Source organism: Ipomoea nil, unplaced genomic scaffold (genome assembly GCF_001879475.1).
Source record: "Ipomoea nil cultivar Tokyo-kokei standard unplaced genomic scaffold, Asagao_1.1 scaffold2845, whole genome shotgun sequence".
Lineage (NCBI taxonomy): Eukaryota > Viridiplantae > Streptophyta > Magnoliopsida > Solanales > Convolvulaceae > Ipomoea > Ipomoea nil.
The window spans coordinates 1,851,364-1,862,153 of NW_017619273.1; positions in this window are offsets into that span (position 1 = coordinate 1,851,364).

The window sequence follows — 10,790 nt, forward strand, 5'->3', positions numbered from 1 at the left end:
GCCGTATATGAGCCGCGGTGCATAATCGATTATGCACCGTGGTCTATAATATAACAACTGCTCGAACACTAACTCCTTAAATCTTTTTAAATGATTTTAAAAGAGCAAATACCAATTTTGGTCCCATGAGTATTAACACAATGACAGTTTTAATCCACATATTTAATTCATACCAATTTTCATCTACGATTATTGTTTTAGTACCAATTTCCATCCACGGTTATTATTTTAGTACCAAAATTTATCACGTCGGTCACCCCTCCATTTAAGAAATGCCGAAATCTAAAAATTTTAAAGGTATTTTCATTATTTTCAACTTAAAGACTCCAATTTGAGCACAAATAAAGCGATTTAAGCGCTAAAATTGATCAGAATTCTCAGTTCTCCTTATCATCCTACTTTAATTTGAGGAGGAGAACTACAAATTGTGATAGATCTTAGGACTTAAATCTCTTTTTTATGCTCATTTGGGATCTTAATTTGAAAATGACAAAAATACCTTTAATAATTTCATATTTCGGCATATCGTAAACGAAGAGGTGACCAACATGATGTGTTTTGACACTAAAACAATAGTCATGGATGAAAATTGGTACTAAAATAATAATTGTGAATGAAAATTGGTAAGAATTAAACATGTAGATTAAAACTGTCATTTTGTTAATACTTATGGGACTAAAATTAATATTTGTTTATTTTAAAATTATTTGAAATTAAGGATGTAATCAAGTCGAGTCAAGCCTTTAAAGTTCAACTTAAAAAAAAAAAAAAAAAAAAAAAAAAAAAAAAAAAAAAAAAAAAAAAAAACGTTAGCTCAACTCCAGTTTCGTAGGGCGCTATTCTTTTATTTTTACTCTTATTTTTTTGCTCAAAAAACACTTGACACACACATAAGAAATAACATGTATTCTTGTAAAAAATGTTGTTGGTTTTATGACTTTTGAGCAATCAATAGTTGACCAACATTATTGTTAAAATAATGAGTATATGAAAAATATAGAGAGAATAACTATTTTGTATTAATGAATATTGATTGTCCTTCTTCTCATGTATGAGAGTCTATTTATACAAGTTTGGGTTGTGAACCCTAAGAAATAAAAACTCTTAGACTGCCTCATATTGGGAATTGAAGGAATATGAAGGCCACTCCTAGTAGACTACAAATATGCCCAATTCTGCTAAATTCTTAAGTTGCTTCGTAGTGGATATCCTTCTTGCGCTCTCTTGGCCTAATTGTTTTCTTGGCCTGGTCCACGTGGCTCAAACCTTTTGGTTGACCGGTTCGACCGGTCAGTTTAATATACCATCAATCATCCAGTCCCCCACTTTCTTGAGATTTTGCAAAGTCGATGTCTTATGAAAATATTTCCAAGAACAAATTTTAACCAGTTCTTCGCCTCTAAGGTCTCCACTTCGCCGTGTCCGACCAGTGAGTTTGAAGGTGTTTTCTTTCAAAAAAATTTTGACCAGTCACCTACTGGATTTAGGGGTGTGCAAACTTCGGATAATTTTCGGTTAACCGTTTTTAATCGAAGTTTTTCGATTCGGTTAATGGTTAAAGGTTTTTTCAAAGTTCGGTTAATGGTTAATTCGGTTTGAAAGTGTCGGTTAATCGAACTTTTTAATGTAATATGTTTTTGTAATATGTTTATAGTGCTGTTAATGTATTGTTTTTGTATATTTTGTTATGAATTTATTATGATTTGTATTATTTTAATTGAATTTATTATTTTAGGTGTTATTTTTAGGATTTTAAATTTTAACTTAAAAAAGTCCGGTTAATCGGTTAATCGACCGATTAACCGAAATTTTTTTTGGTTCGGTTAATTCGGTAACACAAACTTCGGTTCGATTAACGGTTAAAGTTTGAAAAACTTCGGTTAAATCGGTTCGGTTAACCGATTGAACACCCCTAACAAGAGTTGCCAACTTAGTCCTTCTCTTTTAAACTTTATTAGTCATGATGATCTGCACGAACTTCGTAGAGCAACGGGTCACATCCGTCCCATCTACCAGCCAACCAATGGGGTTGCGACACGTGTTGCTCTTTCATTGGTTGACATTCTTTATATATACTCCTCTTCATTCGCCTTGGGGCCCTCTGCACAAATCTCCTCGCTACAAGATTGTCTGGTCGGCCATTTTCAAATTTGCTCGCGCTCCAAGCTAGACTCCTCAGTTCTCTTTGTCTTTGTCTTAGGTGAGAACTATGTCTTTTTATTCTTCTTCCTCCAGTCCTCTTCCGTTGTCGATTGGTCTTCTTCTTCGAGCGCCAGTTCACCTACTTCTTCTTTCGGTCGGTTAGGTATTACCGATCACGCCCTTCCATCTACCTCTCAACCGTCCCCCTCTACGCCCTTCTCGTTCTCGTTCTCCTCCGGCGATATCTTAGTTAGTCCGTCCCACCACTTTAACCGATTGCCCATTTTCTTCAACCGCAATCTTGCCTATTTCCCTCCGTGCAATTCCTGTAATCCCTTCATCCTCTACCCTCTCTCGCATGTTCCCCTCAGAGTAGTTCCTCCTCCTCATCTTATTCCAGTCGTAAGAAGCCCTAGCTTCTTTGAGGATATTGAACTCCCTTCCCCCTCCCCCCAAACTTATGTTCTTCACGAGGGTAACCTCCGCTTTATCTGGGCGATGCTCGATTCCTCCGTTGATGTTGTGCCAGATAGTTCTCGGTTGATTTATAATCCCCCTGAGGGTGTTAATGTGGGGGTATCTTTACAGGTCATCTGCTATGGCTTTTGTGTTCCTCATCTTCCTCTTTTTGATGAAGTTTATAGGTATTTTAGCATAGTGTCTGCTATGGCTTATGTGTGCTCTCTGATTTCCTTACTCTATGCCACCATCTAGAAATTCGTCCAACCCTTCCCCTTTTCACTCAATTGTTTCCGTCCACCGCGATGGCACTTGGTCCCCCAATTACATTTCTATCTTTCAGCGCGATGGGTTGCGCTTCTTAGACAACTTAGATACCTCTAAAATTCTGGAAATAAGGGTTTATTTTCATCCGACCAGCTAGTGGGTCCTTCAACTTTCTGATCACTTGGCCTCATTCGTAGTATAAGTTCGAACGTCATCTTACGCCGATCGAGGAGCTTGCCCAACAATGACTGGCTTTCCGCGACTTAGGTCTGGTGCAGGTATCCACTTGGTCCCGGACTCCCAATTGAAGGCCCTTAAGAAGGCTAGGCTGCTACCCGTAGGTGCCACGAGAGTGGCCTGTTTCTTTAACTTTACACTTTATTTTAGAACTTCTTTGCACCAATCACTCACCCTTTCCTTAATTTGTAGGTAACTCCAACACCGGGCTAGACTCTAGTAATGACAAGACTCCACCGACCAGCTAATTGCTAGTTATCGACCCTCCCGCCAAAGAAATCTCGCCTCTTCTCCTCCAGCTCAACCCCACCCACCGACTAGTCATGAGATGGTTACTCGCCATGAAGCCCTCCGAGTACAGTTACTGTGACAACCCAAAAATAATTTTCTAAATTCTATTTTATAAAATTCCAAAATAGTCATTTTCACTCTTCTAAAATTTTATTTCAAAAACGGTGTTGGAATTAAATATTTAAACCGAGTTTTTAAATAAATTCAACACCAATATTTATCCTATTTCGAAAACCCTAAAATTTGGGTACATTTATTTACCAAGTTTTGACCCGAAAAGTCAATTTGAGTGAAACCGGAAAGGAACCTGTGAAACCTGAATCAAGTGTTTTAACTCGAACTATTTCTAGAAAAATCTATTTTGACCCCAAGTTATCCAAAATTCACTTTTTAGACCTTGTTCCATGATGCAAGGTGGACCATGGACTTTCTACAAGAGCCTTTGTCTGATCTTTTCTAGAAACAAGCACAATTTACCATTTTGACCTCCACCAATCATTTGCTTGTTACCTAGGGTTTTGCACCCTTTATATTCAACACTATTTCATTGTTTCTCCTTATCTCATCCTTGCCTCTCCAAACTCTGGTAGAAGAAGAAAACTTACAGTAAGTCTTCCAAGCTCCATTCCCATCCATTCATTCATCCTTCCTCCTAGTTTTTCCTCCCTTGCTTCTAATCTCTGTGGTTTCTATCCTTTGGCTTGGTTTGTATTGTTTGTTTGAGGCGTTTAGGTAGAGAAAGTGGTGGAAGTTGAGTAGGGAGGAATGGAAGATCCACACAAGAAGAAGAAGAAGAAGAAGAAGCTAAGGTATAAACTATGGACTCCCAAACTACATTTTTTTTTTATCTCTGTTAAATGCTATATTGAGGTTTGATGTGTAGAAATGCTAGTTAGATGTTGGGGTTGAGCTATTTGTGTATTGTAGATGATCTATGATTGATTTATTGTGGTTTAGAAGTGTTGGGTTGCACTGGTTTTGTGTTACATGTGAAGAAGGAGGTGTCTGGTGCACACAGTAGGTGCACCAGATCACCCAACGGACCTTGGCATGGTCCGTTGGCCAGCCGCAAAATATTAAAAAGAAAGAAGGCTAAAGAGGTCCTCTTTTCTTTGTGTTGGTTTTGTTCGAAAGGCTCTTCTTATTCTCATGGCCTGGTCAGTAGTCAGCCGGGCTTTTTTTTGTTCCAACGAATTATAAATAAAGAGTTAGAAATAAAAAAAATGCTTGTTATTTTATTAGTTCTTATATTCTTATATTATTTATTATTCTATTCTATTAGAATTATATTCTATTGAATGTTTTTAATATTCAAATATATTAAGATTGAATTTGACTCTCCCCACAAAAAACGATTTTGTGATGACCCATATTTTGAGTATCAAAATTTCCCTGTTCGACAAAAGGTATATTTGTATACAATAATCGAATTGTAGCGGGTATAGTTTAGTGGTAAAAGTGTGATTCGTTTTAATAGCCCTTTATACAGTTAAGGGATCCTTCGGCTTGGTTCGTATGCCGATCAAAAACTTTATTTCTAAAAATGATTGAATCCTTTTCCTCTCAATGACCAATTCCGGAGAAAATACGCATTCTCGTGATTTGTATCCAAAAGTCGCTTAGACATTGAAAAATTGGATTGCTTCCCAAGCCTCGTCACCAAGCTTCGCCAGGCCAATCTCAGTTTTGGCCGGGCCCTTTGTGGCTCAGCTGCGCGTTGTTCGGACCGGGACTCGTGGGCCATTGAGGCTCGGACACTCGGGCTCGTTACAATGCACTAGTAGAAGTTAGTTTCGTTTGATTTGGAGTTAGATTGCATGATTTACAGTTAGAATTGTTGTGAGAATTGAATGCTTTGTTGTTTTTTGTGTTCTGTAAATGTTTACAGTGAAGGAAAGAGCGAAGCATCTGAGTTTTATTATTTGAGTTGAGAAGCATGATCAATACTTGATAGTTTGATTGAGAAGCATGCCTAAATACTTGTTGTAATTGTTGAGAAGTTTGCTTAGCTTTTGAGAAAATTGGAATAAACAGTGCATATTTTCATAAGTTTACAGAGAATGAGATTTTGAGTAACTTCCAGTAAAGAGCATGCTTAGCTTTTCATTTGAGTAAAGTGCATCATTGGATCTATGTAAGCCTAAGTTCTATTTCAAAAACCTTTATCTATTTTGGAAAATCATTATCTATTTGCATTTAGAAGTTGCATGATATTTGATTTCCAAAGTTGTGAGAAAGAGAAGTTGATTGAGAATATTTGTGCATGAGCTTGCATAAGAGGAGTTTGTTGCATGAGAAAAGGTGTTGCATGAGATATATCTATATATTATCTATTGTGAGGAAAATAGTATTTTGGAGGATAGTCCTGTCGGAAGAAAAGAGAAAGAAAGAAAGTTTGAGAAAAGAAATGGGCATTGCGAGCTAACAGATATTTTAGAAGTAACAAGGTCGATATTCCCGCCTTAGTAGGTTGGAGACTACCCGTCGGGCTTGGAATCCTGGTTAGGTGGTGTGCACACTGAAAGTACGATACCTGATTCCACAGAGAAAGAAAGATTGATTAAAGAACCACCAGTACCCGTTCTGTGGACGAGTTGAGTATGTGGCCGGCTAGATTGCCGAGCCGGTTAGGTCCATTCACGATTCCTGAAGTCCTACCTCCCCCACGAGTTAGAGGTTCCATTGATACGGATGTGGAGGCTGCACGAGATTGCCCAAGAAGAGAAAAGAAAATCATGTGAAAGTTTGAGAAAGAGGAAGGAAAGCAAGTAAGAAAGAAAGAAGAGAAAGTGAGGCAAGAGACTCAAAGAGAAAGAAGAGAAAAGCAAGTCTGTGTGACTCAACAGAAACCTCCACAGAAAAAGAAATCATTTTTATATGAGAGAGAGAGAGAGAGAGAGAGAGAGTAAATTTATATACTTACAACATCTTGTCATTTATTGTTACATGTCTTGTATGACTTGCATTATGAATTTGATGAGTTGATAGCATGAGATTGCTTATTGTTTGGCATGACATCATGAGATTGTTTGTTGAGTTATTTAGTATATCTTTATTTATCAGTTGAGCATGAGATTGTATATTGGGCTATATCTTGAGATATTTGTTGAAGCTTGAGATTTGTGATTTAGTTGAGTACTTGAGAAAGCATGATTATGTGTTGATTAGGTTGCAAGCATATAGAGATGTTTATAAGTGTGTTTGAGCTTGTTGTTTAAGTGTTGAAAGTACTTGCGATTATGTGCGCTTGCCAAATGATTTTCAAAATCTATATCTATAGTACTTTACAGGGTGGAGTGGCTTTATACTTAGCATTAATTTGCTAACGGGTTTATTTTCTACTAGTTTTTATAACCCCTTTCAGGTGGGCCCAGAGTTTGAGTGCGCACAGTTTAGATTAGTACGTAGATTGAGTTAGTCTAGTTTAGATTTTGCTGTTAAACTCTTGATGTTTAGTTGTTTACTGTTGTTGATCTTTTGTTGGTGCTTGGACACCGGAGCTTGTTTCCCCTAGTTTCAAGGTTGTTACTTGTTGAAGTTAGACTTTGTTTAGTTTATTCTTTAGTAGCCTGTGTAGTCATCGTGAGTGGTGACTGTGGCGGTAACACACGTTGGTTGGTTTTAAATTGAATTAAGTTATTGAATCTTACTTTTATTCTTGTTTAGCTTATCTTGTTAAGTTAAGTATTTGAGATTTATATTAAGAAAAGTGGGGTGTTACAGTTATGCTGAGGAGCTTGGACCCAAGGATCGCAGAAGGATGCAGCCGCCGAGGTATCCGCCACTACTACTGCAAAAGACAAGGATAAAAGGCTGATGACTGAGGTCCCACAAGCACTACCTCCGCCCCTAGCTGCTCGCATTGTTAGGGTTATCATCGGCTCCTTGCCAACAACCACCACTAAAAAGAGAAAACGGGCCGAGCAGGAGTCTGCCCGGAAGAAAAGTCGGAGCAAAGTCGAGCAACTTGATGACTAGCCTGAGGAGCCAGGGCAACAACCAATGACGCTAATGGTGGAAGGCTGGTCATATTCATCTATAATACCCAGCAAGCGCTGTAACTTCAACCCCTTCGATTGAGCCGACAATGTGGTCTTCCCCGTTGATCTTTGTATGCTCAAACCGTTGACGATGAGAGCCTTCACATGTGCCTTACTGCTCTCCTCTACCGTGTAAGTTTAATTTTTGACCGATCACAAACATTCCCCTTATTCATCTTGTTTCTAACATCCGTTTATCTTGCTTTCAGGCCATTTCGATCAATGTGGAGGTCAACAAACAAGCCAAGGTGCGCTTCTCTAAGGTGGATGTTTGGAACACTTAGTAGTAGATTTTGTTGATACCAAACTTAGCAGTTTAGACCCCCCAATCTTTTTATTTTCTTAGACTTAGGATAAGTCTACTCAACATTCGAATCTTAACAGAATGGTTACCCGAGTGGCTAAACTGTATACATCCGAAAAGTACACTTGAGGAGTCAAGTCTCAACACCGAGGAGTAAACTCTTATATGAAACGATGAAAATGAGCCAAGACTTAACACGAGGGGTTGTCTCTCAACGGCTCGAGCCGAAGTGTAATCAGAAACAAATGACTGAAGACAAAGATTCGATGACGAAGACTTTCAAGACCAAGAGGCTGCAAAAACCAAATCATGGAAGGATCTGCCTCTTGTGTATTATCAAGACCGAGTGATAAGAAAGATCATTCGAGGAGTTAAGGGACGATTAGTAAAGACAACCATCGTATCCGAGAAGACATAAGGTTGGAGTTGTTAACACAGTTAATTTATCATTTGGACTACTACAAACATTATCCGAGCATAAAAGCGGAAATGTGTCCGAAACCTTAAAAGGTGAGGCAATATGTTCCAAGGCACGGAAAGCCATGTAGCATATACCGAGGTTGATTTTTTACCATTCTTGTATTCTGAGCAAAAGGCAAAAGCTTGACATTTTTTTATGATTTAAGGGGCATAAAGCCTGACAACTCACCGACAATCCAGATTACTCGCCAGTCTCTACACCCTGGTTAATAGGCTTTTTGAAAATTAGTTTTCCCTCCATCAGAATTGTGAACAAGAAAAAGTTGAACAATATATATTTCTCCTTTTTTTTTTTTTTTTGCTTTGGAAAGGGTTTTCTCCCTTTCTTAACATCTTGTTTTCCATTATCCTTCGAAGAGCTTGGCATGTAGAACGTGTTAATAATAATGTTATTGTTACTATTATTATTATTATTATTATTATTATTATTATTATTATTATTATTATTATTATTATTATTATTATTATTATTATTATTATTATTATTATTGTGTTATTATTGTAACTATTGTATTGGATTTAGTCTACAACTAATAGCCTGATGTATATGCATAGTTAGGATTCCTAATCTTCATGTATCTCTATTGTTCAGTTAATCAATCAACAGACTTATCACTTCATCTGGTATCAGTTAGCGATAAGTTCTCCCTCTCACAAAAATATCGACAAACTCCAGTGAACGCACCGTCACCGCCGCCACTTCATGTATAGGCATAGTTAGGACTCCTAATCTTCATGTATCTCTATTGTTCAGTTAATCAATCAACAGACTTATCACTTCATCTGGTATCAGTTAGCGATAGGTTTTCTCTCTCCCAAAAATATCGACAAACTTCAGTGAACGTACCGTCACCGCCGCCACTTCCGCACCTCCTGCCACCCCGACGTCCTTATCGGCGGCACACCATTTCGTGTCGCTGAAGCTAACGTCAAGGAATTTTCTTTTCTGGCACACGTGATTGATCCCCTTCCTACGCTGCCAGGGATTGTTCGGATACGTCGACAGCGAACTGTCATGCCCACCGGCAGTTCTCACCACCGCCCCCGCCAGTAGGGGTGACCGCGGTTCCGATTCTGATTCCGCAAATGGTAAAACCGGAACCGGAACCTTATATTAAAGTTCCGGTTCTGATTCAAGAACCGGGGGTTCCGGTTAAAACCGCCAGTTCTAACCGCGGAATTCTAAATTTAAAAAAAAAAAAAAAAAAAAAACTAAAGTTAAAAGTTTTGGCCAATGGCCATGCTATATGGCTATTGGCAGCCAGCAGGCCATTGGCCTACGCCACTGGCCTGCTGGTTTAGACTTTTGAAAAGCCAAAGCCTTGCGGCTTTGGCTTTTCAAATTAACTTATTTTTTTATTTTTTATTTTTTATTTTACGGTTTGGAACTGGAACCGACGGTTCTTGTTCCAATATTTTGAAAACCTTAACCGGAACCCTTATTGGAGGGTTCCGGTTAGGAACCGGAATTGGAACCGTACGGACGGTTCCGGTTAGCACAGTAACGGTTATGGTTCGAACCGAACCGTGGTCACCCCTACCCGTCAGTGATAACGCCTCCGACGGTACGACGCCCACCACTTCATCGAACGCACTCAACCCACCACCAACTGCAATATTTAATTTCAAGTCATGAGCTCGGCTAGATAGTTCAACGAACGTTTTAGGCTTAATCCCTTGCAAGATGTAAGAAAGCTCAAATCGCATTCCTTGAATACACATGTCAATAGCAGACCGTTGTGATATCCTCTCTTGACAATTTAAGTATGCGTTTCACCACCTTTTGATGTATTCTACGGAAGGCTCTCCCTTCCATTGGCGGGTAGTGGTGAGTTTTAAGAAGCTGACAGTTCTTGTTGTGCTATAGAAACGATCCAGAAACTCGCATTCCATGTCGTGCCAGCTGCCAATACAACCTGGTTCAAGATCAATATACTAGTCGAAAGCCGTTCCCTTCAACGGGCGAACAAATTGCTTAACTAAGTAGTCACCATACATCCCAACTTCATTGCAAGTTTCCACAAAATGGGCTATGTGTTGTCGAGGATTTCCTTTCCCGTCAAACTGTTGGAATTTAGGAGGTTGATACCCAGGCCGCATCTTTAGCTCCTCGATCCTTTGAGTGTAAGGCTTGGCATATGTATAAGAGCGTTGTCCCACCTCAAGCTTCCCTTTGATAGCTCTCATGATGTAGTCATTTAGTTGCTCCACAAAAATCGTGCCCAAGAAAATTAGAACACTCTTTTCAGTAGGTGGTGGGCAGGATACTGCTTCCTCCATCCCAGTAGTGGGCCTATCGCCATGGGTTGGTAACTCCACATCAACCTCTTCCACTTGAGTTTGGGGCTGCTTCCTAAAAGCTCGACTAGTTTCGTTGTTCCTTACGCTCTCTACTTTTTCAACTAGGTTATTTATCCTCCTCTCTTGGTTATGAAGAAGCGTCGTCACACCCTCGAGAGCTTTGGTGATGCTTGCTAGTTGTTCCTCCACCGAAGCAACGTTGGTTGCCATAGCGGGCATGACTGTGTAGATGCGAGTTCATTCTAGTGTTGTTTTTCACATAGGTGATG